Here is a 26586-nt window from a genome sequence, read left to right as displayed (position 1 = left end):
AAGCTCACCAGCTTGGACCCAAGGTCGCTGGCTCAAGCAAGGGGTTACTCCATCTGCTAAAGGCCTATGGTCAAGGCACATATGAGAAAGCAATCAATGAACAACTAAGGTGTCACAATGCGCAACGAAAAACTAATGATGGATGCTTCTCATCCGTCTGTTCCTGTCTGCTGTCCCTGTCTATCCCTCTCTCTGACTCTCTCTGTCTCTGTAAAAAAAAAAAAAAAAAAATTAAAGGAAAAATATAAAGTTCAAGCGTGCTTTTATGATAATTAAATGAAGTAAATATGACAAAATTAAATTTATTCTGACATTAAATAACATTTTTATGTTACATTTTTTGTTATTCTTTTTAGAATTTGTAAAAAGAGGGCTTAAAAAATTTTAAAAATGACAAAAAGGTTATCCTACACACACACACACACACACACACATTCTTAGTAAGATTTAGTAAATTCGGCAGGTCCAGGAGCAAATGTGTTAAGTTTTTTCATTCCTGTGTTTATGAGAAACATAAACTTAATGTGTCCTAGTGATTTCTTCAAGGTTTGGGCATATATTTGAAAGGCAAACTCTCATTTCCTCATTAATACATTGAAGAATTTCTCTCTTTTTACTTGTAATTGTGTTGAGGATAGAAAATTCTAATTCACATAAATAGAATGTTGAAAATTGTAGTAAAATTTTCAAAGCTTTTTTTAGATATTGCCACATATTCTTCTTTTATAAAAATCCAAAAGGATTCAAGAGACAATTTCTTATGTTTAATCATCAATTCACAATCAGTGGATATAGCTGCCAGTTCTTCTTCTGTTAATGTTAAACCAAAATTACTTGAAACTTCCATGAATGGGTTTCTAAGCCAATCGTATTGTTCAGTGTTAAGTAATGGAAAATAATAACCTAATTTTTCTTCTAAACTTATTAAATATTCAACTATTATTGGAAGTGTTTTATTTATGCAAGTGTTATTTACCAATGGAAACATTTCCAAATTACCTTCAATGGCTTTTTTTCCCCAAATCTGTCATTTTCTCTGAAACGCTTTTATTTTCTCAGTGGATATGAGAATATTTTCTTCTTTCCCTTGCATGCTAGCATTCAAAATATTGAGCTGCTGAAATATATTGACCAAATACTGTAACCTGACAATCCAAAATTCTCACAAAGGAGGTTACAAAAATGTAACTGTTTCATCTCTTCAATAAATGCAAGAAGTTGTCATAGCTAATGTACACAGGTAAGTACTTTCCCCCTTGACAACCACCTCATCTCAGTGTGTAAAAGCAGCTGTCTGTGTTGTGAATTCATATCGATACAAAGCTTTTTGAATAAACGTGATTTGACAGGTCTTGTTTTAATAAAGTTTATCGTCTGAACAACTTGATCTAAAACTTCTCTTTATTTTTCTCCCAATGTTTTGCCATCAAGGCCTCCCTATGAAGAAAGCAGTGAGTTACAATAACATTCTCACTTTGTTTTTTTTACAAGATGTAAGACCCCTAACACAGCCTACCATGGAAGGAGCACCATCTGTACAAATGCCTACACATGACTTCCATGTTAACTGCCATTTATCAAGACAGTTATTCAAAATGTTAAAAAGTCTTCACCTTTTGTAGACACACCTAATTCTTTGCAAAAAAGAAACTGATTTACTATTTGATCTTCATTAATAAAACAGACGAATGCTAAGCATTGTGCTGTGTTGGTAATGTCTGTTGACTCATCAACTTGCAATGCAAATTTGAATACTGAAGCTTATTACTGCATACATTTTTCTTGATATCATAAGACATTTCTATAATACGCCTGTGAATTGTATCTCTGGACAGAGGAATCTTACTTATTTTTATTGCTGCTTCATTTCCTAGCATTTTCATGACCATTTTTTTTTTGCATGCAGGCAAAATAAGTGACTCACCTAAAGTATGAGCTTTCATATTTTTTGCTATCAGTTCTGAGACTTGATAAGAAGCGGTTTGAGCTTTATCAGAAACAGTCATTATACTTTTTAAAAAATTTGCTGCTTTTGTTCGCTGTTCAGACAATCTCTTGAAAAGCCTTACAGATTTATCTTGTAAATTAGAGTGTATAGTTTTAAAATGCTTACTCAATTTACTAGGAAGCAATGATTCATTTGCCATTTTACATCCACATACTAAACATAGCAGTCAAGGATGATCTTCTCTTTCAGTCCAAATAACTTTAACTTTCAATATATTTGTGAGTAGGCTGCGATTTTGCTTTCTTATTTGCATTTAACTTTCGCTCACTGCCAGAATCGGATTTTTAAATATTACGCTCCTTTTTGAGAAATCTATCCATTTTATTTGGGTGTATTTATCTAAAAATAACATAATGGTGTGTTAATAATAAATATAATAATGATGTGTTAACAAAAAAAGCAGTATTTCTGTAGTGAAATGGTATAATAGAGTAACTATATTTTTATATCTGGGCACATGCTGCAAATCAGCACAGTTAGTAATTCCAGATTCCAAGTGGGAACAGTGCAGAATTAAGAAAATATGCGGAATTAAGAAAATACGAGGTCGGGAGGGTCCTGTAATTGCTGCTGGCAAGAACAAAGCGCACTCAAAAACCGCATCTTGCTTTATTTATAGAGCAGAGTGAGGCCATTAGCAAATCTTAACTTTACACCAAACAAAGGATAGAAGAAACTTGCCTCCAGTCGTTCTGTGGAACATGGTGGGGGGGTAGTGTAAACATTCCAGCACCACAGTTTAACAGCCTTTTGCAACCTAATTAGGCAAGTGAGGTGATAGTTTGGGCAGACTGCCAGTTTACAGCCAATTTCCCACACCTCTGTCCCCCCAAAATCTAAACTCCAAAAACCCTGTTGGTTTTTTGGTCCCTAACAGGCACATATTTCTCTGTAATATCATAGGGTGCACCTGGAAATCTTCTAGAGCTCACACTTTGAGAACCACTGCTCTAAACAATTGAGCTACTGGCTGTGGGAGAAGAGGGAGATAAAGGAGAGAGGGAGGGAAAGAGAAGCAGTTGGTCACTTCTCATGTGTGCCCTGTCTGGGAACTTAACCCAGGATGTATGTCTGCACACTGAGCCACAATGCTCTATGCACTGAGCAAACTGGCCAGGGTCCTGTTTGCATTTCAAATACATTTCTTCATCCTAAAATTACCTCCTGAAAATTTATATGAATTAACTAGTTGAGATATATTATTTCTTTAAAAGCTAGATAATATTCATTGATGTAAATATGCTAATATTCTATTGATACGTATTTATTTAGGGTTTTGTTTTTTATGTGCTTATGTTTTTTCTTCTATCTATAAGCAATATCTTACTGTTGATATACATATTTCAATTTGCACAAATGCTTTTATTTATATTAAGTATAATTTCTGGATTAAAAATAAATTTAAAAAATTATTCTGAATTTTGTTACACTTTCCTATGATGATTAAATAATTCACATTTTTGTCAACAAGAACTAAGATACCATATTTTCTACAACCTCACAAGAAATAGATATATCAATAGTCTTCACTAGTTCAAAATATACACATTTCTATCTCTGTTATTTTAATTTGTTGACTACCAAATTTTAGTATAATTTTTTGCAATGTTTGGACAATTGGACTTACTCTTGTATTAAGGCCTAAGCACATCTTTTGTCCATTTTTCATCAGGTTGCATGTTATTTTACAGTTTATTTCTAAGAGGTCTTAAAATTTGTTATTATTTCTGGAAATATCTTTTGCCCAATTCCCAAATCTTGTAAAGTTTATTTATGGTACATTCTGAAATACAATCTTTCAATATAGTAAATATTCTATTATTTTTATAGTTACGTGATTTATAGATTGCTTATAGATAGTAAATATATCTTTAAATATAATTTCTGTGACATTCCTCTTATATTTTTACTACTAATCTGTTTTTAACACTTAAGTTTAACACTATTTGGATTTTTTTAGGATTTGGTTTGTAACATAGAGATCCATCTTACATTATTTTCTAAATGAAGAGACAATTATGCCAACCTTATTTATTAACTACTCCTTTATTACTGCTTGAATTGAATCACTACATTTATAAGATATTAAATATTAATATATGCTGGGAACTATTTAATGGTTCTTGATTCAGTTCTATTGATCTATTTGTTTATTCTCAAGTCAATATTGATATATATGTATTTATTTTCAAGCCAATATTAATTTAATTACAAGAACTCTATTATGATACTTAGAATACTAGAGCTATTATTAGGATATTATTAGCCATTTTGGTTTTCATATGCAAAAGAATAAAAGAAAAACACTCTGTTGGAAATATAATTGAATTTGCATTAAATTTCTATATTAATTTTGGGACAGTGGTTATTGTTATTTGAAGTCTTTCCCACAAAATTACTATCTGTTCAATTTTAAATTTAAATCTTATTTATGTTCTACAAAAATATATGATTTTGTATTCTACCTTTTTATTAAATTTCCAAGATTATTGTATGTAATTTTGCAATATTACAAATGTAATATTTTTTCTTTTTATTTACTCTTAAAATAAAAGAAAATCAAAATATTGTTTTGTCTAGAAACTCTATTAGTTCCATATGTATTACTTTAATAAGAGCTCATAATCCTGGAATCACATAATAAACAAATGCTATATAGTATCATGTGTTAATTTTCAATATTTTTATCAGTTTGTTTAAATTTCTTACTTTATTTCACTTTTTTATCTTATTATATGTTTATATTATACTTCAACTATGACAATGTTGAATATGATTAAATGGCCATCTCAAAGTCAAATCATTTTCTGTCACCATATACGTTGGGCCCATTTATTTGATGAGCATCAATGCAATGTACAGTTCATGTATCATAGAAATGTACACTTAAAACCTATATAATCTTAATTTTTGTATACATGTATTTTTTATGAAAGTATATGTTCCAGGGATTCTATAAAATTCTCCAAGAGTTTACAAAATTATGCTATACTTTCTTTTCTTTTAACTTATTTTTAATTTATTAGAATGACATAGTTTGCCAAACATACAGATTTCAAGTGCAAACTCAATATAACACCATGCATACATCAAGTTGTGCACCCCCTGCCCCAAGCAAAGGTTTTTCTACCATTCCCTTCCTCCTCTTACTTTTGCTTCTCCCTTTTCCCTCTGGCTATTGCTACCCTATTGCCTGTATTTAGTTATATAGATTTTTTTTTTTTGGCTTATACCTGTACCTTCACCTTCACCCAGTCCCTTCTTCCCTCTGGAAAAATGTTCTTTGTGACTATACTTTTGTTTTTATTTTGTTCCTCAGTATATTGTGTTCATTAGATTTTACATATGAATGAGATCACATAATATTGGTCTTTCTATGACTGGCTTATATCACTTAAGATAATCTCTAGGTCCATCCATGCTGTTGCAAAAGGTAAGATTTCCTTTATTTTTATGGTCACATAGTATTCAATTGAGTAAATGTACCACAGTTTTTTTATCCACTCACCCACCTATATAATCTTATTAACCAATATTGCCCCATTACATTTAAGTGGCCATTTTTTTCTAGTTCTTGGAATAAACTGATTACATTTTTAAAGTTTATAGCTAATCTTAATTATCAGAAATAAGCTAAATTTTATTCAGTCTTCTTTCTTATTAAATTTGAGTTTATGTTTGTAATAAAAAGTTTTTTAATTGATAATGTTTCAAATTACCCTCAGTGTTTACAATAGCAAAGTTTATAGAAATGTTTTATTTATTTATTTTTATTTTTTAGTGAGAGAAGGGGAGGGAGAGAGACAAACTCCCACATGTGCCTGACCAAGATCCACCCAGCAAGCCCAGTAGGGGGCAATGCTCTGCCCCTCTGGGGCCATGCTTTCAACTGAGCTGTTCCGCACTGAGGCAGGGGCTCCACGGAGTTATCCTCAGTGCCAGGGGGTGCCCTGACCAGGAATTGAATTTAGGCATCTACCTGCCAGCTGAAGCTCTACCATTGAGCCAACTGGCCAGGACCTATAGAAACCTTGAAACATAATAGTATCTAATTTTCAAATCTTACATATTGAATATGAATTTAATGTTTCCATTGTCTCATTTTTACTTAATAATTTCAAATAGAATCTTAACTGAAAATATGTTTTTCATTCATTTAGTTTTATCAGTGAGTATAAATTTCATAGCTTATTAAAACAGTCTCTGTTTTAAAACTCTAAGCAATGCAATAGTGATTTATTTTTATTTATTAAACTTAATATATATTTGAGAGCTATTAACTATTGTCATAGATAACAAGCTGTAAGTTTCCTATTAATATTAATTTAATTTATATGAAGATTTTGACTTGAAAGGTTTTGCTTATAAGGAATTCCAAGAATATGCATTAACAGACTAAAATGAAGAGTTAATGAATTATAATCTATACCCGATATAAATGCCATTATTTCAAAAATAGAAGAAAAAAACTCTAGCTCGTTGAATATGTAATACATTTCCTTGATCTGTTTAAAATTATTAATGCTAGTGCAAATAAGAGCATCCATTTTAGTCATGAAGAACCATCAGGTTCTAGCTGGTTGGCTCAGTGGTAGAGCATTGGCCTGGTGTGTGGAAGTCACAGGTTTGATTCTCGGTCAGGGCACACAGGAGAAGCAACCATCTGCTTCTCCACTCTTCCACCTCCCCTTTCTCTCTCTTCCCCTTCCACAGTCATGGCTTGAATGGTTCAAGAAAGTTGGACCCCCAGTGCTGAGGATGGCTCCATGGCCTCACCTCAGGTGCTGAAATCACTCATTTGCCAGCAATGGAGGAGCAGCCCAAGAAGGGCAAAGCACCTCCCTGTAGGGGCTTGCCAGGTGAATCTCGATAAGGGTGCATGCTGGAGTCTGTCTCTCTGCCTTTCACTTAATACAAAATATAAATAAATAAATAATAAAAAAGAACCATCTGGTTTTCTTCTTGGTATACATATTTTCATTAACAATTTATAATGTGATATAAAAACAATTGTATATAATAAGCTATAAAGGTCAAAATCTGGCTCTGTTGGGTTAGCTCAGTCAGTTAAGAGTATTGTATGGAAATGACAAGGTTGCAGATTCACCTCTGGTCAGGGCACACACAGGAAGTAAACAGTGAATGTACGACTGAGTGGAACAACAAATTAATGCTTCTCTTCCCATTCCTCTCTCTCTCTCCTTTTCTCTTTCTGTCTCTTAAATAAATAAATAAATAAATAAAAAATTAAAGCCTGGCTGGATAGTGCAGCTGGTTAGAGCATTGTCGTGGGGTGCAGAGGTTGCAGGTTTGATTCCCCAGTTAGGGCACATACAGCAACAGTTTGATGTTCCTGTCTGTCTCTCCTTGCTTTCTCAAAAAACAAAACAAAACAAACAAACAAACAAACAAGATCAAACTCCTATTTTAGGGTCTAAACTTGATCATCTACACAAAACGTTTTACTGTTATTGTTTGTCTGAATAAATAGCAAACATTCAACTTTGTGTGTGTGTGTGTGTTTGATTTTTTTTCCATGTTTGAATAATAGGTTACAAACTTAGGTTCTTTGATAAACATCAATGAGTTTTCAAAAGTAACTGACATTCCCTAGAAAATAATTTATTGTTTGGTAATAAGACTGATGGTTTATCATGCTTTTGAAGATTCTGGCCAGATAGCTTGGTTGGTTAGTGGCATCCCAATGTGTAAAGGTTGTGAGTTCTACCCCTGGTCAAGGCACATACAGGAACAGATTGATGTTTCTGTCTCCTTTTCTCTCTCTACCTTGCCCCCTCTCTCAAATCAATTTAAAAAAAAAGATTCTGTACATATAAATCTACATTGATTCATTCAGAGTTGATGAAGTAGGAACAGGCCCTTGACCGAAAAGATCAAGAAGCACTTAAATAGTGGTACTCTGACCTGATAATCTTTCTCATAAATTAAAAGCAATAAATGTTAGAAGAGTAATGTGCTTGATTGATGTAACAAACTCAATGGATATGGGCTCTAGCATTAATAGGAAATATGTGTTAATATTTTATTCAACTTTCTTTTTGGGTTTACCATACCTAAATATCTAAACAAAATCTTACACATCTAGAATTATAGATAAAATATTGAGTTTCAAATGAGAGAAAATGTAGATAATATCTTATACTCAAGTTAAAATTATCAAAATATTCAGTCTGCTGTTTGAAAGACCCTCACTCTAATCTACCTTTCAAAGAACCATAGGGAATATAATATGAATGTTTGTGTTTATAATACAAGGTGTATGTTTTTGTGGTTTGTCATTTAAGTTTCCATAAGAATTCTGTTTATCAAGAAAAAAAAATGTTTCCATCATTAGTGTGGTAATTGCTACAGACGAAGATACTAAATGCAGAAATGCTAAGTACTGTATAATTAACCAACCATGAAATAATTTGGCTGGAATCATGCAAGTCTACTTTGCTGACAAATGATAATGTCAATATTCTGAAACAAAAAGCCCTTGATTATATCTCTAACTCAAGGAAATTATACTTTTTAAGTTCCCGAGGAAAGCAACAGTCCAGAGTTGAAAGAAATTTTTTTTTCAGAATTTCTGGAATTCCTGAGGTTTTTATATTATAATAATAATAAATACTTAAGCAAATTTGTGAATGGCAACAAAAATTTTTCTTTTTGTGTACAGGTCTGTGTATATTCAATAACTTCCTATAGACAAGAGTATAAAAACTGAAGAAAAATACGATAAATTCAAACAAATAAAGACTATAATTTCAGCAAGTTGGCCAAATTTAACTTTGTTTCCTTTAAGCAGGAATGATAATGTATTATCATTCTACATTCAACAGATTTTTAGTATTATGTTATTTTATGATGATGATACACCACCAATTATCTTAGACTGAAACTGTTTTATATAATTATATTATTTTCAATAAAGTTGTTTTATTGTATGTATTTAGTAATAAAGCACCAATTTTGATCTCTGAGACTTTCCTTTTAAATATATTAGAAAAAGTAATAACTTTTTCAGATCTCTGTTTCTAAAAATGGTCCCTAATTATGGGGGAATGCTCAATGTGACTTATTGAATAAGAGATTGCTTTAGAAACTTCCCTTTCAAATACGCCCACAGAGAAAATCTTCAATGCACCATTTATTAACTCAACTATCCTCTGCAAAGAAATTAATTCATTTGAGGATTATTTCTACTTCAAATGTAACTAAAATTAGCAATCTAAGAATGGTAAACTGTTCTGACTGGCTTTATATCCATGCTTTCTTTGCCAACTACAATTTATCACTATCATATTTACCCTTCAATTTTATACTGACAATTACAATTTTACAGAATTTTAATGAGTTTTTTATAATGAAACTTGATTATATGGTTTAACAGTCTCACTTTAATTTACTATGCTCACTTATATGTTTTAAAATAGAAAATGAACTTAAAAAGTAATTTATGTACACTTAACAAATAAATAAAAATAATAAATAAAACAAGGTTTTCTGAAATCTCTACTAAACATTGTTAAAGTATCTATCAAGATTTATTTCTGTGTTTGAACTCACATGTACCACATATATAAACATATATGCATAATTTGAGAAAGGCCAATCTCATACATTTGTATTTTTCGATTCATGCTTTCACTAACTGTATCATAACATATTGTGTTATGTAAATAAATATATATATATATTATACTTTAGTAAACATGTAGTATTTCATTGTATGATTCTATAATATTTAGACATTTTTTATAATAATAAATAGAATGCAATAATAGACTTACAAGTTTATCTTGGTATGCTTTTCTATTATATCCACTAGGCAAAATTCTAAAAGCAAAATTGTCATTTAAAATTTACAAATAAGGTAACTATATTCAAAAACTTCCCACAGCTCTATAGTCTTACCTTTCTTACAGAATATATTCTATCCTACTCTAGTCTTTCCTGATGTCTAGATCACTCTTCCTTGTATTGCTTCTGCACCCTTCTATTTACATTGAATATCTTTCCTTCTTATTAAACTGAAAGTATTGAAAGCAGAAACTCTCTTATTTTCCTTGAATTCCCACCTCATCATGTACTGTCATGCTTAGGAGATTGTCAACAATGATTTGATAAAGGGATGAATGAGGTTAGAATAGAAATAAGGGCATCATCTCCTCTATAACCTCGTTTGACAGGACAACTCTGTTACAGTGATTTTGATTGTAGCCTTCCCTCTTGCTTCTTTCTTAAAAATCTCCATTTCTCTCAGTTTTGGGATTCAACTGGTTTGCACAGGTTCAGAAGAACCGACGTCTAATTCTTTGTTGAGTTTAGTTAACAAGTTGTTAAAATGGCACTAATAATCAGGGTTCTCTCTAAGGTAGGCAACTGGGCAGCCGCCCAATATACAAATCACAAATTTACATTCCTTACTATGTTTAGCAATCATAAACAACATATCCTAAGCACTCATAGTAATGTTCATTCCACCTATATATGGAAAAAATTGCAAGTGAGGGCATCATTCAAGAAGTGATATGAAAATAAGAGTTTTATTGTTTTTTGTCAGATAGTAATTAATTTTTAAAACTTTTTCTTATAACAGAATTGAGTTTTATGTACTTCTTTTATTGTTTTTATTTAATTATTAAATGCATTAAATAATAAACCACCTTTATATATATATATATTTCTATTTTTGTAACAGAGACAGAGAGAAACAGAGAGAGGGACAGATAGGGACAGACAGACAGGAAGGGAGAGAGATGAGAAGCATCAATTCTTTGTTGTGATACCTTAGTTTTTCATTGATTGCTTTCTCATATGTGCCCTGACCGGGGGGAATTACAGCAGACCGAGACCCCTTGCTCAAGCCAACGACTTTGGGCTCAAGCTGGTGAGCCTTGCTCAAACCAGATGAGCCTGCACTCAAGCTGGCAACCTCAGGTTTCAAACTTAGGTCCACCACATTCCAGTTTGATGCTCTATCCACTGTGCCACAGCTTGGTCAGGCTGATTTTTTTTATTAAGCAAGAACATCAGAAAAGCAAATGACAAGTCAAAAAAAAGTTTAATTATGCAAATTAGATGCAAACTCAATTACCATGATTGAGTAGCAAATAACATATTGGTGAAGGTGTACAGAAGCATGTCAAACTGGATGAGAGAGCCACACATTGACTGTTCAGTACGGTGCCTGGTCACCCTACTGCCAAAACACACTGACAGCAATGGAGCATCGAAAAGATCAGATTGTCCAGCAGTTCTTGTGGGATCCTCTTCCTCTCTTGCTCCAGAGCAATTTCTAGCTCAAGAAGTGTTGTGGGAGGCATTGGAAGGTTTGCCAGATGTCTTCCCACTGTATCCCAAACATGTTGAATGGGATGTGGGTCTGGAGAATGTGAAGGCCAGTCCATGTGTTAGATTCCTGCCTCCTGAAGCATGTTGTTGATGAGATGCACATGGTGGGGCCTTGCATTATCATCCATGAAAAGAAAGTTGTTTCCAACTGCTCCAACATAGGTTACCACCATAGGGTGCAGGACCTTATCTCGATATCTGACAGCAGTCAGTGATCCGTTTCTGATGACGTGGAGGTCAGTATGACCACCAATGCTGATGCCAGCCCAAACCATGATTCCACCACCACGGAAGGAGTCCATTTCTCGCATGAAACATAGATTCTTACATGTTCCTTGTTCACTCCAGATGAGGATATGAGGATTGTCAGGCTGAAGATTGAACCATGTCTCATCAAAGAAGAGGACAGTTGACCACTCACCATGGGTCCAATGATGATGCTCAGCAGCCCACCTTCTACGGGTTCTACAGTGTTCAGCAGATAATAGAATCCATACCATTGGTCGTTGGGCATGCAGCCCAACAAAATGGAGCCAATTTCATATGGTCTGTATGCATATCCATTGTCTACTGGCAGCAAGAAACTGTCCCTGCAGCTCTGTTGCATTGCTGCACCTGTCCCTCTTTGTCAATAAGGTCAAGTAGTGGTCATCTCTTGCTGTTGTGGCAGAAGGGCATCCTTGCCCTCATCTTCTTCTTACTATGCCAGTCTCTTGAAAGTGATTCCACAGTCTGCTAATTATGCTCTGGGATATTCCAAGTGCTTTTGCCACGGTATTCTGTGTTTAATCAGCTTCAAGATGTTTTATGGCTCTCCAGGCTTCACATTCAAGCAATTCATGTTGCAGGGCATTGCAAGGGCTGGGAAATTGCAGGATGTGTACTTTTAAGATTAGGGAATGTGCAGATTCTCCAGTACTTTCAGCCTTTTGTATAGTGCATTTTCATTAATGAAATAAAAGTTGGTTTTGCATCTCATTTGCATAATCAAACAACTTTCTTTGGTGGTTTGTTTTTCTGATGTTCTTGTTTAATAAAAAATCAAATGCTTCTCTTTTTTTTATCACTTCATATTAATTTTTAATTATCCCCTAGTTTTTGTGACCAGTGTATTACAAAAGTACAGGGAAGCTTCTACAACTGGGTCTCCTTGGATTTTTAAGTTCTTAGTACCGTTCACACTGACCCTCCTGCACTTTGCGAATTAGAACTTTTTATTTTCTCTCCTCAGCACTTAGAGTTTTCCTGGTGAGTTTCACTTCTGGGTTTTCATTTGGTGAATTGCGGTTCTTTGTATTGTCCTGTCTGTCCAATTTTTTTTACTTTATTTATTTAATTTTTAGAGAGGAGAGAGAGAGAAAAAGGGAGAGGAGCAGAAAGCATCAACTCCTATATGTGCCTTGACCAGGCAAGCCCAGCATTTCGAATTGGCGATCTCAGTGTTCCAGATCGATGCTTTATCCCACTGCACCACCACTGGTCAGGCCCATCTGTCCAATTTTGACAGCAGTGGTTTGTCCTGTGTCTTTGGTTCTCTGACAGATCTACGAAAGACTGTTGTTCAGTTTTTAAAATTTTATTTATTTTCAAAATATTTTTATTAAATTTGTTGAAGATACATAGGTTAATAAATTTATAGGGTTCAAATGTACAACTCTGTAATATATCATCTGTACCTTGTATTGTGTGTTTACCACCCCAAGACTAACTCCATCTGTAACCCTTTATACTCCCTTCACCCTTTTATTCCTGCCCCCACACTGCTGGTAAAGTTTGTGTTTTTTGTTTGTTTGGTTTTTTGCTTAATCCCATCACTATTTTTACCCATCCCTCCAAACTCCCCTGCCCTCCAACCATTCTCAGTCTGTTCTTTATCTATGAATCTGTTTCTACTATGTTGGTTAGTTTATTTTATCCATTAGATTCCACATATAACTGAAATCATATGGTATTTGTCTTTCTCTGACTGGCTTATTTCACTTAGCATAATACTTTCCAGGTCCATTCATGCTCTATTCAATTTTTTTTTAACTTGTTAGGACAGACTGATGATTTCAAAGATCCTTACATGCTAGGCTGGAAAAATCCAGAATGTCAGTGTCCATAAGCACTGTAGAAATTCTGAGGTATGAGAGGGTAAACAAGTCACAAGTATTAAGGACAACTTTGGCTGTCATACAGATTTGAAACAGTCTAAACAGTCTAGTTTTGCTATGTACAATTATGTTACAAGTAAAGAGGTAGAATCTTAGATTGCATTCAGGAAAATTGGGGAGAAAAGGCTAAAAGACATCCTATACATGAATTAATCATGTTAAGAGGTCATTATAGGAAGCACCTAGACAGCAATATTTCTATTCAATTCTGAAACATCTGCAGGGATTTTTACCAGATTGATTGCCTTTTCTTGCAGCTTTTATAGAGAACCATTCTGTGGGCCAATATCAGCCTCCTAGTCTGCATCATCATGGCATCTCTCATATGCCACAGGGTTTATATTGCCAGAGTCTATATTGATCCTCTTTATCTGGTTTGCCTTTATAGAGCATTTCACATCTTTGTTGATAATGCTAACTGAGTTGCTGCAGGACTGAAGGATTGTTCACAATATATTGTAATGAAAGATGTCAAGTGTCTTTAGAATGCAGTGAAATTGACAAGAAGAAGAGCTTATGATTCTGAATGTGCTGACAATAGCCCCTTAAGATGATTATCTCAAACACACAGAGTATTTTTAGTCTGAATCCAATCTGTAAATTTCTCAACTACTGTTTCAGTCACATTGTATGGTGTGACATTTCAGAATTCATTCCCTTTAATAAAAGCATGCTGTTGTACCTTTTTTGTTGCTGTGGTTAATAAAATTTAAAATTCCCTTTAGGCCATATTCTTCTGTATTACTGGGTAGGTTGTACCTTTTGATCCCCCATCAAACTTTGAAATACATATTTGTCTGATTTGGTTCAATTGTTATTATCAAATTAAATTTTTGCTTTGATTTAAACAATTCAAATTATTTTATTTATTTATGAGTCTGTTAATCTGTGGGTTTTTCTTTATTTATTTGTTTGAGTTGCAGTCTATACAGCTAGTAGTACAATAGGTCAATCTTTAGTCATACTATGTAATCATTCAGAGTTAGCTAGTGGTATATCTCAAGTTAACATGTGATTACATTTTTATCTGGATTTTATGCTTATAATTTAAATTGTTAAAAAATGTATATAACTTATTCTCATATAGAAAAAATGTACTTTTAGCTACTAATTAATGAGACATCTAACCATAGTGTTAGAAATCATACTCATAGATATTTTAATAAATGTTTTTTTGTTTTTTGTTCAATTTTAGAAATAGTCTCTGAACTCTTATCTAAGAGAATTTTTTTTTAATTTCTCTTGGCTAACCCACTCTACCACTGGCACATATTTGTCATGTTTCCTTATCATCAAAATATAGTGACCTATCAATACTGATTAAATTAAAAATAGGAACTTATGACATCCAAATGACACCTACATGTTATATAGCAAAATTGTACTTTTTTTTCAGGTCTTGTTTTCTCTGAAAATAATAGTTTGTTTGCTTAATTTTCTGTATACTTAGCATTAACTAAACCCTAAATTCTTTATTTTATAATTTTATTGATTACATTTTTTTTCTTTTCCATCCCTCAAATTTTTAACATTCTTATAATTTAGGAATGATCTTTTTGGCTTCTCTTTACCCTGTCCCTTCATTCTCATTGTCATTGCTTATTCATATGTCTTTGTTTTTCTATTTTCCAGAACATTTCTTAACATTTTCTTTAATCACTTCCACAAACATTCAAATTTCCAGTTTTATTTACATTTTAAAGAGCTCTTAATGTATTATCTAGTTCTTTTTATAACATCTATTCTTTTTTTTAAAATATTTTATTTATTAATTTTTTAGATAGAGGGGAGAGAGAGAGAGAGAGAGAGAGAGAGAGAGAGAAGGGGGAGGAGCAGGAAGCATCAACTCCCATATGTGCCTTGACCAGGCAAGCCCAGGGTTTCGAACCGGCAACCTCAGTGTCCCAGGTTGACGCTTTATCCCACTGTGCCACCACAGGTCAGGCCAACATCTATTCTTATTAATGCAATAACATCTCGTGTCTCTAGTAGGTGAGTAAATATATTGCCGTAGAATGAATGTTTGTGTCTCTTGAAATTTCATCTGTTAAAAATTTAACGCCTAGTGTGATAGTATTAGAAGCAGTTGTTTTGGAGAAGTGATTAGGTCATAAAGTCAAAGCCCTCATGAATGGGATTAGTATCCGTATAAAAGAGACGACAGAGAAGTAGGTTTCCCTTTCCACCCTGTGAGGTTATACCACAATGACAGCCATTCCTTAGGATGTGGGCACTTACCACACATCAATCTGCCATGATCTAGGACTTCCTTTTTTTCAGAACTTTGACAGATGAATGCTATAAGTCACCCAGTCTATGGTATTTTGTTATGGCAATTAAAATAGAATACCACAAGCATATTTTTTAATCTTCTTTTCAATGCATCATATCAGTTTTCACCAAATTTTTTCCTTAGATGATTGTTTTTTATCTTTCTTTCATTTCAAATAATTTTCACATACATTTATCTCCCCTTATCCCCAGTGGATGCCTGAAACCATGGATAGTACAAGATTATATATATTATAATATATTATGTTATATTATATTAATTATGTGCTTTCTTATACATGCATACATGCTTATGATAAAGTTTATTTATAAATTAGGCACAGTAAAAAATTAACAATAATAAATTATAATAAATTAGAGCAATTACAACAATATACTATAATAGAGTTATGTAAATGTGGTCTCTCTCAGTATATATTATTATACAGTTGTTACCTTTCCTCTTAAAGCAGGGGTCGGAAACCTATGGCTCACAAGCCAGATGTGGCTCTTTTGATGGCTGCATCTGGCTCGCAGACAAATCTTTAATAAAAAAAATAATAACGTTAAAAATATGAAACATTCTTATGTATTACAATCCATTCATTTTCTACCGTTCATGTTCATGGTTGCGGGTGGATGAAGCCAATCACAGCTGTCCTCCGGGACAACACCAAATTTTTATTGGATAATGCATAACGTATACGGGTCGTTGTATGGTTCTCATGGAATTACATTTTAAAATATGTGGTGTTCATGGCTCTTTCAGCCAAAAAGTTTCCCAACCCCTGTCTTAGAGGAAGAAATTTACTGTTTCTCTTATTATGTTTGAATTGTTGGCATCACCCACTACTCTTATGCTTTGGGACCACTATCAAGTAAAATAAGGGTTACCTGAACACAAGCATCGTGATACCATGCCAGTCAATCTGACAACTGAGAAGTCCAAGTAACTTACAGGAAGGTAGCATATATGGCATGAACATGCTTGAACAAAGAATGCTTCAAATCCCAGGTTGGACTTGACATAACTCAAGGTTTCATCATGCTACTCCAAAATAGCACACAATTTTAAACTTATGAATTGTTTCTTCTTGAAATTTTTCATTCAATACTTGCAGCCTGCCTTTTACTGTGAGTCAGTGATACTACGGAAAGTGAAGCCATGATTAGGGGAGATTACTACTTTATGTCTGGTAATCCTGTACTGACTTCTCATGTTTGAATAGTCAGTAGAAAGTTGATTGTAAATTTCTTGTAGGTGTAGGTTTTCCAATCATGTCTTTACTTTTAAGGTGGCATGCTCAGCTGCTTTTCTTAGGAGAACCCTAGCTTTATAGGCCTTTTATATAGTATTTTCTGATATACCTAGGAAACTTCTTTTAGACTCATCGCTGCTGCCTCTGACTACATGCCAGAGCTTTTTCTGAGGGCAGAAATAATTCTTTGGCCATATCATCCAGTGTGAGAGTTTGGTACTAACTCTCTTTCCCAGGACCTCCTATTTCCCTTCAGCTATCTTGCATGTTTTTCACTTACATTTCCTAGATTCTTTTTTCTGTAACTGAGAGGAAAGGGATCAGTAAACATGGTGCATAGAGAAATGATTTGGGATTATTCTTAAAAAGTCTCTAATTCAATTTTCCTAACTTAGTCCCATACTTCCCTTTGCATAGGACTGGTATTGTCTATTACTAAGCTATTTTGTTGCAGGGGGTATTTATAATACAATTTACATTGTTTCATGCTTTTCTTCCAGCAGAAACGAGGTTACCTATTCCTAGGTCTCCTAAATCAGTTGCACTGTCTTTTCTTTTATTGTTGTTGTCTCCTCTTCCATTCTCAATCTCCTGATGGTACTATACCTTTAAAAATATATTAACTATAAGTGAAGGGGCAGTATTAGTAAGGGAGAACGATGAATGTTTGTTTAATATCACATCTCTAAAAACAAAGCTTTATTTACTTTTCTTTTTTTGAACAATATATTTTCTTTTATTATAAAGAACAATTAATAAAATGTTTATTAATTGCTATGAAGATATAAAATAGGAGGTATAGTTTAGACAATGACTTTAATAATTTAAATATTAATGTACTTGATGCTAATTGTTTTTAAAAAGCTAAGAATATAGAGAAGTAAGAAGTGAGTTATTCTTTTATCATCCAGAAGAACAGCATTATCATATGCCTACAAACAGTGAGACACTACTTTTTTTCCCCAACATAACTTTATAAGCTAATATACTGTATTTCTCATGTATAAGATGCACCGTAATCATGGGGCCCTAAATTTTTTTTAAATGTATTACATACAGTTATTGAACTCAAATTTTAGTCATCTACAACAATGAGCACAAAAACAAGTGCAAAAAATTGGGAAATAACAGTAAAAAAAAATCTACAACCACTGTATAAGACACACCCAGTTTTTAGACTCCAAATTTTTCGAAAAACAGTGCATCTTATACATAGGGAAATATGGTAGTACAAAGCATTTTCAGTAGACAATAGATAATTTTAAAAATAGTAATAAAAATAATTCAATATTATTTTAATAAATATATATTATTCTTCCATGTTTATTTACCAATAAGCATAGACATTTATTATATAGTTATGTTAGACATTTCAGAATGTTTTTAAAGTGCTAGTGTAAAGATCATTCTTTTTTTTTTTTTTAATTTAATTTTATTTTATTTATTCATTTTAGAGAGGAGAGAGAAAGGAAGAGAGAGAGACAGAGAGGAAGAGAGAGACAGAGAGAGAAGGGGGGAGGAGCTGGAAGCATCAACTCCCATATGTGCCTTGAACAGGCAAGCCCAGGGTTTCGAACCGGCGACCTCAGCATTTCCAGGTCGACGCTTAATCCACTGTGCCACCACAGGTCAGGCATAAAGATCATTCTTGAATTCAAGAAATCTTATTGACCTCAGTTGACAATTATTAGAAACAAACTATAGTCAGAAAGACTAACTTGCAAAACTAGTCAAATTGCATTTTACAACCATTTTTCTTTAGTTCAAAAACTACACAGAGCCAATAAATCAATGCAGTCATCTATGAGTATGTTTTGCCATTAATTCATGCCACTGGTTTGGGGAAGAAACTGTTTTCTATACAATTAAGGACTCAATGGGAGCATTATAATGTTTCTATACAGCTTTTGAGACAATTAGCTAGAAAATTAATGAGGCTCAAGGTGATTTTATTTTTGATGTAGCATTTTTAAGATACCATAGTAAATGTATTCATGTGTTTTATGGGAGATTCCAAACAGTTCTCTAAAGAAAATATGGATTTGTTTGTTTTTATAGACTTTCTCTAAGGAATTCAGGACCTATTTTATTTTTATTTTTATAATTTTTATTGATTTTAAAAAAGAAAGAAACGCAGACAGAGACATTAAAAAAAACAATTTGTGGTTCCACTTATTTATGTATTCACTGATTGTTTATTGTATGTGTGTGCCCTTGACTGAGGATTGAACTAACAACCTTGTCGTATCAGGACAATGCTCTTACTCAGCCACTTTAGACTCTCCAATTTTCACTGGGCATGACTAGTGACTTTAGTTTTCACTGCTGATCATCTTTGATCTTCAACATATGGGTCTTTCTTCAAACAACAATATAAATTATCACTTAGAACCTTATTGAAAGTATGATTTCAAATAGTCATACAACCCAAAAGAAATAAATTTAATTAAAATTTGATTAATAGAAATACTTATGAAAGATTGACATATTGCAGTCTTCTGTTTTATTATATAAATTATTTTCTTTAAATATATTTATTTGAACATATTAATTTACCAACAAATTTGGCTTTGGGGGATGTGCAGTAATATTACCCTTTGGTAATAAGAGATCATACTTGGATTACAATATAAATGTTTCCTATGCTGGTCAATGTATCACTTAGTATTCTATACATACAAGATGGGTCAAAAGTAAGTTTACAATTGTGAGTACTCAAAACACACAGTGTATGCTTGTATTATTATTTATTAATTATTGTATTATTTTCTGTATGAATAACTGTAAACCTACTTTTTTCCTGCCCATTTTATATTAGATGTGAAAATTTTCTTAAACAATTAAGTGCTATAAAGACTTACCATGAATGTCACAAAAAGGTATAATCATGAATCTTATGAGTGTCCCATCTCTAGTACTTATTATTATATATATTTTAAAACAATTGAAATAATTTTTATTTAATAAATTTTGGTTTGACAATTGCTTCAGTCTTAATGTCAAAAAAAAAAGATACAGATAGAGTTTAAATGTTACTGAAGAAAAAGAGATCCGGGAAAGAGAAGGAGAGACAGTTTTTTAAAAAAAGAAGCAGGCTGATCATTACCCTCCTTTTTTAACTCTCACAAGTATTTTCACAATTTAGTAGCATCTGATAAATCTAAGAATTGGGCTCATTAAATGTCCACCTACATTATTAACTGGTAGTTTATAACTCATTTTCTTCATTATTTTGTGTACTCACTTAAAATATTTTAATATTTTTAATCATGTTAAGCTATAAAAGTTTTAATTATCTTTTCTAAACTCTGAATCTCTTAAAAAATTCAATTCAAAAAATAAAGAATAGTTAGAAAAAGTCACTAATGCACATTTTACTGTCAGTCCTTATTTGAAAAAGGCAGAAAAATTAGCTAACCATATACTGAACAGTTGTGTTGATACTTCTTTAGACAGCTAGCTGTTTCTGTTTAGTATTACAAAAGAGGAAGAAAGTCCTCTTTATTATGCAAGTGAAAAGTAAAAGGGTGGCGATATCAAAGTTATTTCAGCTTCTTGCCATATGTTTTTATTCAAAATGCATCATTGATTTGAATGGGCAATTCTGTATATGGATTGATGGTGGAACATGTGACTAGCTCTAAAAGGAAACTAAATACAAAATAGCTTGTGGCTAAATGTCTGATCTACAACATTAATCCATCCATTTAAATTAAGCCAATATATGTCTCAAGAAAATAAACTATGAGTTAATAAAACTAAATGATAAAATAATGTCTATGTTCTTGCTGAGACAAATATATTCTGGATATAAAAACATGATAGCTCACCACCACCAGCACGAAAGGCTTTGATGGTTCTCCACCTGTAAACTGATTATCTTGAGAAAAATAAGTCAATCTTGTGAAAAAATTGATCTGAATTATTTTAACTTTACATTAGTTTATAAATAGGGCCATAAATATATACAAATATATTCTAAAACACATTCTATATGAAACTTAGTAGTTGTCAGCAGCAGACATTACTTCCTATTCTCCCACATGAAGGGTAAGCAATTGGCATGCGATAGAGCAGGTGGTAGTAGAAGGAAGTGCCCAGTCAGAGTGTGGAACACTCAGAGAAGTTTGCCATTCTTCTCTGTACCCTGGATCGCTGAGAAGATATAAATGAAATCATCCTCTAACTTTTGGGGACTTTTAAAAATTGATCTACAGCAGGCCCTGGCCGGTTGGCTCAGCGGTAGAGCGTCGGCCTAGCGTGCGGAGGACCCGGGTTCGATTCCTGGCCAGGGCACACAGGAGAAGCGCCCATTTGCTTCTCCACCCCTCCGCCGCGCTTTCCTCTCTGTCTCTCTCTTCCCCTCCCGCAGCCAAGGCTCCATTGGAGCAGAGATGGCCCGGGCGCTGGGCATGGCTCTGTGGCCGCAGCCTCAGGCGCTAGAATGGCTCTGGTCGCAATATGGCGACGCCCAGGATGGGCAGAGCATCGCCCCCTGGGGGGCAGAGCACCGCCCCTGGTGGGCGGGCTGGGTGGATCCCGGTCGGGCGCATGCGGGAGTCTGTCTGACTGTCTCTCCCTGTTTCCAGCTTCAGAAAAAATGAAAAAAAAAAAAAAAAAAAAAAAAAAAAAAAAAAAATTGATCTACAGCCACTGAAGTCATGAAAAGTAAAAGCAAAAATAAGTAAATGGAACTATATCAAACTAAAAAGCTCTGCACAGCAAAAGAAACCATCAAGAAAAAAAAAAGCAACCAACCAAAAGGGAGAAAACATTTTCAAGCAACAACTCCAACAAAGGGCTAACATAAATAATATATAAAGAACTCACACAACTAAACACCAAAAAAAAAAAAAATCCTTTGTTTTTTTTTTAGTTTTCTGTCTTTCTTTAAACTTATTTATTATTATTATTTTCTAATTTCTTGGGTTGACATGGTTTGCCAAACTACAAATTTTTCAAATGTATGACTTGATATCACACCATATACACCCTGCATCATGCTCCCTGCTTACCCCAAGCAAAGTTTAAATCATTTAAGTCCTCCCCATCCTCTTATTTCTACTCATCCCTTTCCTCTGCCTAGTGCCATTCTGTTGTCTACATCTATGTGTTATGTGTATATGTTTTTAGGATAATCTCTTCACCTTCTATGATCCTGCCCTCTCTTCCTTCCTTCCTCTGATTGCTGACCATCTGTTCCCTGGGTTTGTGCTCTGTTTCTATTTTGTTCCTCTGTTCATTAGATTCCACATATAAATGAGGTCATATGGTATTTGTCTACTAATTTGCCATACTAATTTCAGTTAGTACAATAATCTCTAGGTCCATCCATGCTGTTTCAAAGGTTAGATTTCTTTTTTTTTATGGCTGCATAGTATTCCACTGTGTAAATGTAGCATAGCTTTTTTAACCACTCATCCACATATGGGTACTTGGGCTATTTCCAGATCTTGGCTATTGGAAATAATGCTGCAATGAACAAGTGCTGCCTATATTCTTTTGAATTAGTGTTTTGGGATTCTTAGGCTATATTTCCAGAAGTGGGATAGCTGGGTCATAAGACAGTTCTATTTATGATTTTTTGAGAAAACTCCATACTGTTTTCCACAGTGGCTGTACAAGTCTGCAATCCTACCAGCGGTAGAAAAGGTTCCCTTTTCTCTACATTCTTGAAAATATTTGTTGTCTGTTGATTTGTTGTTGGCAGCCATTCTGACAGGTATGAGGTGATATTTCATCATGGTTTTAATTTGCATTTCTCTGATGATTAATGACATTGAGCATTTTTTCATATGCCTATTGGCCATCTGTATGTCTTCTTTGGTGAAGTGTCTATTCAGGTTTTGGGCTATTTTTTAAAATTTGATTTTCTTCCTGGTGTTGAGATTTTTAAGTTCTTTATAGATTTTGGTTGTTAACCTCTTATTAGATGTATAAGCAAATATGTTCTCCCATGCAGTGGATTATCTTCTCATTTTGTTAGTAGTTTCTTTTGCTATGCAAAACCTTTAAGTTTGATTTCGTCCCATTTGTTCATTTTTTCCTTTATTTCAATTGCCTGAGAAGATATATTGGCAAAAATATTGTTATGTGAGGTTTTCAAGATTCTACTGAATGTTTTCTTTTAGGGCTTTTATGGTTTCATGACTTACTTTTAAGTCTTGTATCCATTTTGAGTTTACTCTTATGTATGGTGTAAGTTGGTCGTCTAGTTTTATTTTTTCTTATATACTTGTCCATTTTTCCCAACACTATTTATTAAAGAGACTGTCTTTACTCCATTGATTACTTTTGCCTCCTTTGTCAAATATTAATTAACCATACAGATGTAGGTTCTTTGTATTTCTGGGTTCTCTATTCTGTTTCTTTGATCTATAGGTCTGTTCTAATACCAGTACTAGGCTATTTTGATTCCAGTAGGCTTGCTGCATAGCATAATGTCAGGAAGTGCGATACCTCCCACTTTGTTCTTCATTTCAAGTTTGCTGATGCTATTTGAGTTCCTTTTCGGTACCATATAAATTTTTGGAATATTTGTTCTAGATCTGTGAAGTATGTCATTGTTATTTTGTCTTTTCTTGATATATAGCTTTAATTTTGATAACTCTGACTGAAAGTATAAAAAAATACCCACTTCAAACTCAAATTCTGGTTTCACTTCTTGGCAAGTTTGTAAATGGCACACCACCAGTGCAGTCCTGTACCTTTATTTCTCCACTAATTTATGACAATCTCCAGTTTTCACAAGTAATTATAACTATATGTTTATGTATCAGACTAACTGATTAGCTGGTGAGCAACTGGAGTCCAGTAACCATTTTTCATTCACATTATAGGTGCTCTATCTAACTAACTTATTGTACGCACTTAACACATGTTAGTCTTTTAAAAAACTGAGCTTGTGAACAATGCTGCAATGAACATGGGGCTGCATGTGTCTTTACGTATCAATGTTTCTGAGTTTTTGGGGTATATACCCAGTAGAGGGATTGCTGGGTCATAAGGTAATTCTATTTTCAGTTTTTTGAGGAACCACCATACTTTCTTCCATAATGGTTGTACTACTTTACATTCCCACCAACAGTGTATGAGGGTTCCTTTTTCGCCACAGCCTTTCCAACATTTGTTGTTACCTGTCTTGTTAATAATAGCTAATCTAACAGGTGTGAGGTGGTATCTCATTGCAGTTTTGATTTGCATTTCTCTAATAACTAACGAAGATGAGCATCTTTTCATATATCTGTTGGCCATTTGTATTTCTTCCTGGGAGAAGTGTCTGTTCATGTCCTCTTCCCATTTTTTTATTGGTGAAATAAGTAAATCAGAAAAAACCAGGAACTGCATTATTCCATACGTAGGTGGGACATAAAAGTGAAACTAAGAGACATTGATAAGAGTGTGGTGGTTACGGGGGGAGGGGGGAGAGGGAGAGAGAAAGAGGAGGGGGAGGGACACAAAGAAAACTAGATAGAAGGTGACAGAGGACAATCTGACTTTGGGTGATGGGTATGCAACATAAGTGAACGACAAGATAACCTGGAGTTGTTATCTTTGAATATATGTATCCTGATTTATTGATGTCGCCCCATTAAAAATAAAATTATTTAAAAAAAAACTGAGCTTGTGCCTTTTCTAGTTGAAATAAAAGAAAAAAAATCAAATATCTCTCCAAAAAAAAATATAAAGAATGCCCTTGGGTTCCTAGCCATCATTCTTCCTACCAACAAAATGGGCTCTAATATCCCAAGGCAAACTTGCATGGCGCACTCACCTAACAGCTTCAGAATTACCCAGATTCATATTAACTTCTATTACAGAGGGTGCCTATGGCATGAAATACACACTATAAAACCATATTCTCATCTCTTCACTCTGTGCAAGTCAGTGATAACTGGACTGTGAGGAAGAAAACATTTTGTGTGGTTTCAGACTAACCCTTCTGAGTAGTTTTTGTGCTGTTACAAAGTAATTTAACTCTGGGGAGGGAGCCAAAGCAACAATCTCAAGGCTGGGATCAGAATTAATAGGGTCTGTATTGATCAGACATAGCTCTTTACTCAACTTCTGGCCAGAGTCAAATGTAACATTTCTTCACTTCTACCTTTGATTGTCCTTAGGGACCATCATCCAAAGATATGTGAGTTGCAAAATGCTAGTCGTTTCATTTAGAGTTAGACCAAAGGAAAAGGCAAAGCAGTGTGTTAGCAGATTGAAAACAGTATAGACTACTTATGTTTAGATCCTAAAATTTAAAAACATTGAAGAATTTTAAAAAGAAGAGCTAAATAAGATAAAAAATAAAGAAATAACTTTCCCTTTACTATTTCTGCTTATAACAAACGTAACAAATTAAACCACTTATTTATAAATCTGTATACTAATAATTGTAGTTCATTTTAATGGCTATTAGTTCCCCATGCTCTCCTCACAGCAGGTTTTACATGTACCATTTTATAACACTGTTTATATACTTTTCTGGAAGTAATTGTACTATATGTTTTACCTCATGGTTTATTTTTAATTGAATGTTTATTTTTATGGTTAATAATGAAGTTGTACAAGAATCAAAAATATTACTCAATATTATATTTTCTCTCATGTGATTGGTTTCTCCAAGATCTTTGAATAAGTATTCACTATTGGTAGTTAGATTTAGATCAAGGCAGGTAAGGTAAAAACAAGAAATTTTATAGATTGGAGAATTAATGAGCAAAATGAAAGACATGTAAGAATATAAATATAAGCCAGATAGATGGTCCAGTGAGAGATTGAAAACAAAAATTTTATCAAGATTTATTTTATTCAATAATGGTACTGATTTCCTTTGATGTGAATGAGAGAATCTTATCTCTGCTCTTATTATCATACTGTGATGTTTCTTTGATTGAGTGTAATATAAACACACTTTCATTTGATTTACTTATTAACATGTTAATTTATAATTTAAAATAGTTTAATTCATACTATATTTGCTAATTTAAAATATCTTTTGTCTGTCATTAGTGTAAATATACATGACACTTAAACTGATAAAAGTACAAAAGAAAAGAAACCCACTAAATCCATTTTTTATTCATAGAATACCAAGGAACAAATTTAAGAATTTTCCCTTACTTCTATTCCAATGGCCCTCAGTGAATTCTTCTTTCTTAAATTGATGACTTTAGTAACTAACTTGCCATTTTTGTGTAGAATCCTTTCCCCAGCTTCTTACTCTATCTTCCTTATAAAATTAGACAATAACAATTCACTCTTGTTTTACAATCATTTGCTTTATTGTCTGCTGTTTACTTGACTCTAAACAATTTTTCTTTCACTTCTATACTGTTATTACTTAGCCTACGACTGACTTAGTATGTGTATAAAATAACTGACAAATAAATGATAATGCTGAGGATATTTAGGGAGCTGGGTCAAGGCAACTCTCAGAAGAAATAATCTGCAAAATGCTTAGTCATTACCTGGTGCTTCCCATTTTATATTCTTTGTCTCTACAATCATTTCTACATTGTCCTCTTTTTTAATCATC

Source organism: Saccopteryx bilineata, chromosome 6, assembly GCF_036850765.1.
Source record: "Saccopteryx bilineata isolate mSacBil1 chromosome 6, mSacBil1_pri_phased_curated, whole genome shotgun sequence".
Classification (NCBI taxonomy): domain Eukaryota; kingdom Metazoa; phylum Chordata; class Mammalia; order Chiroptera; family Emballonuridae; genus Saccopteryx; species Saccopteryx bilineata.
This window is presented reverse-complemented; position numbering follows the sequence as displayed.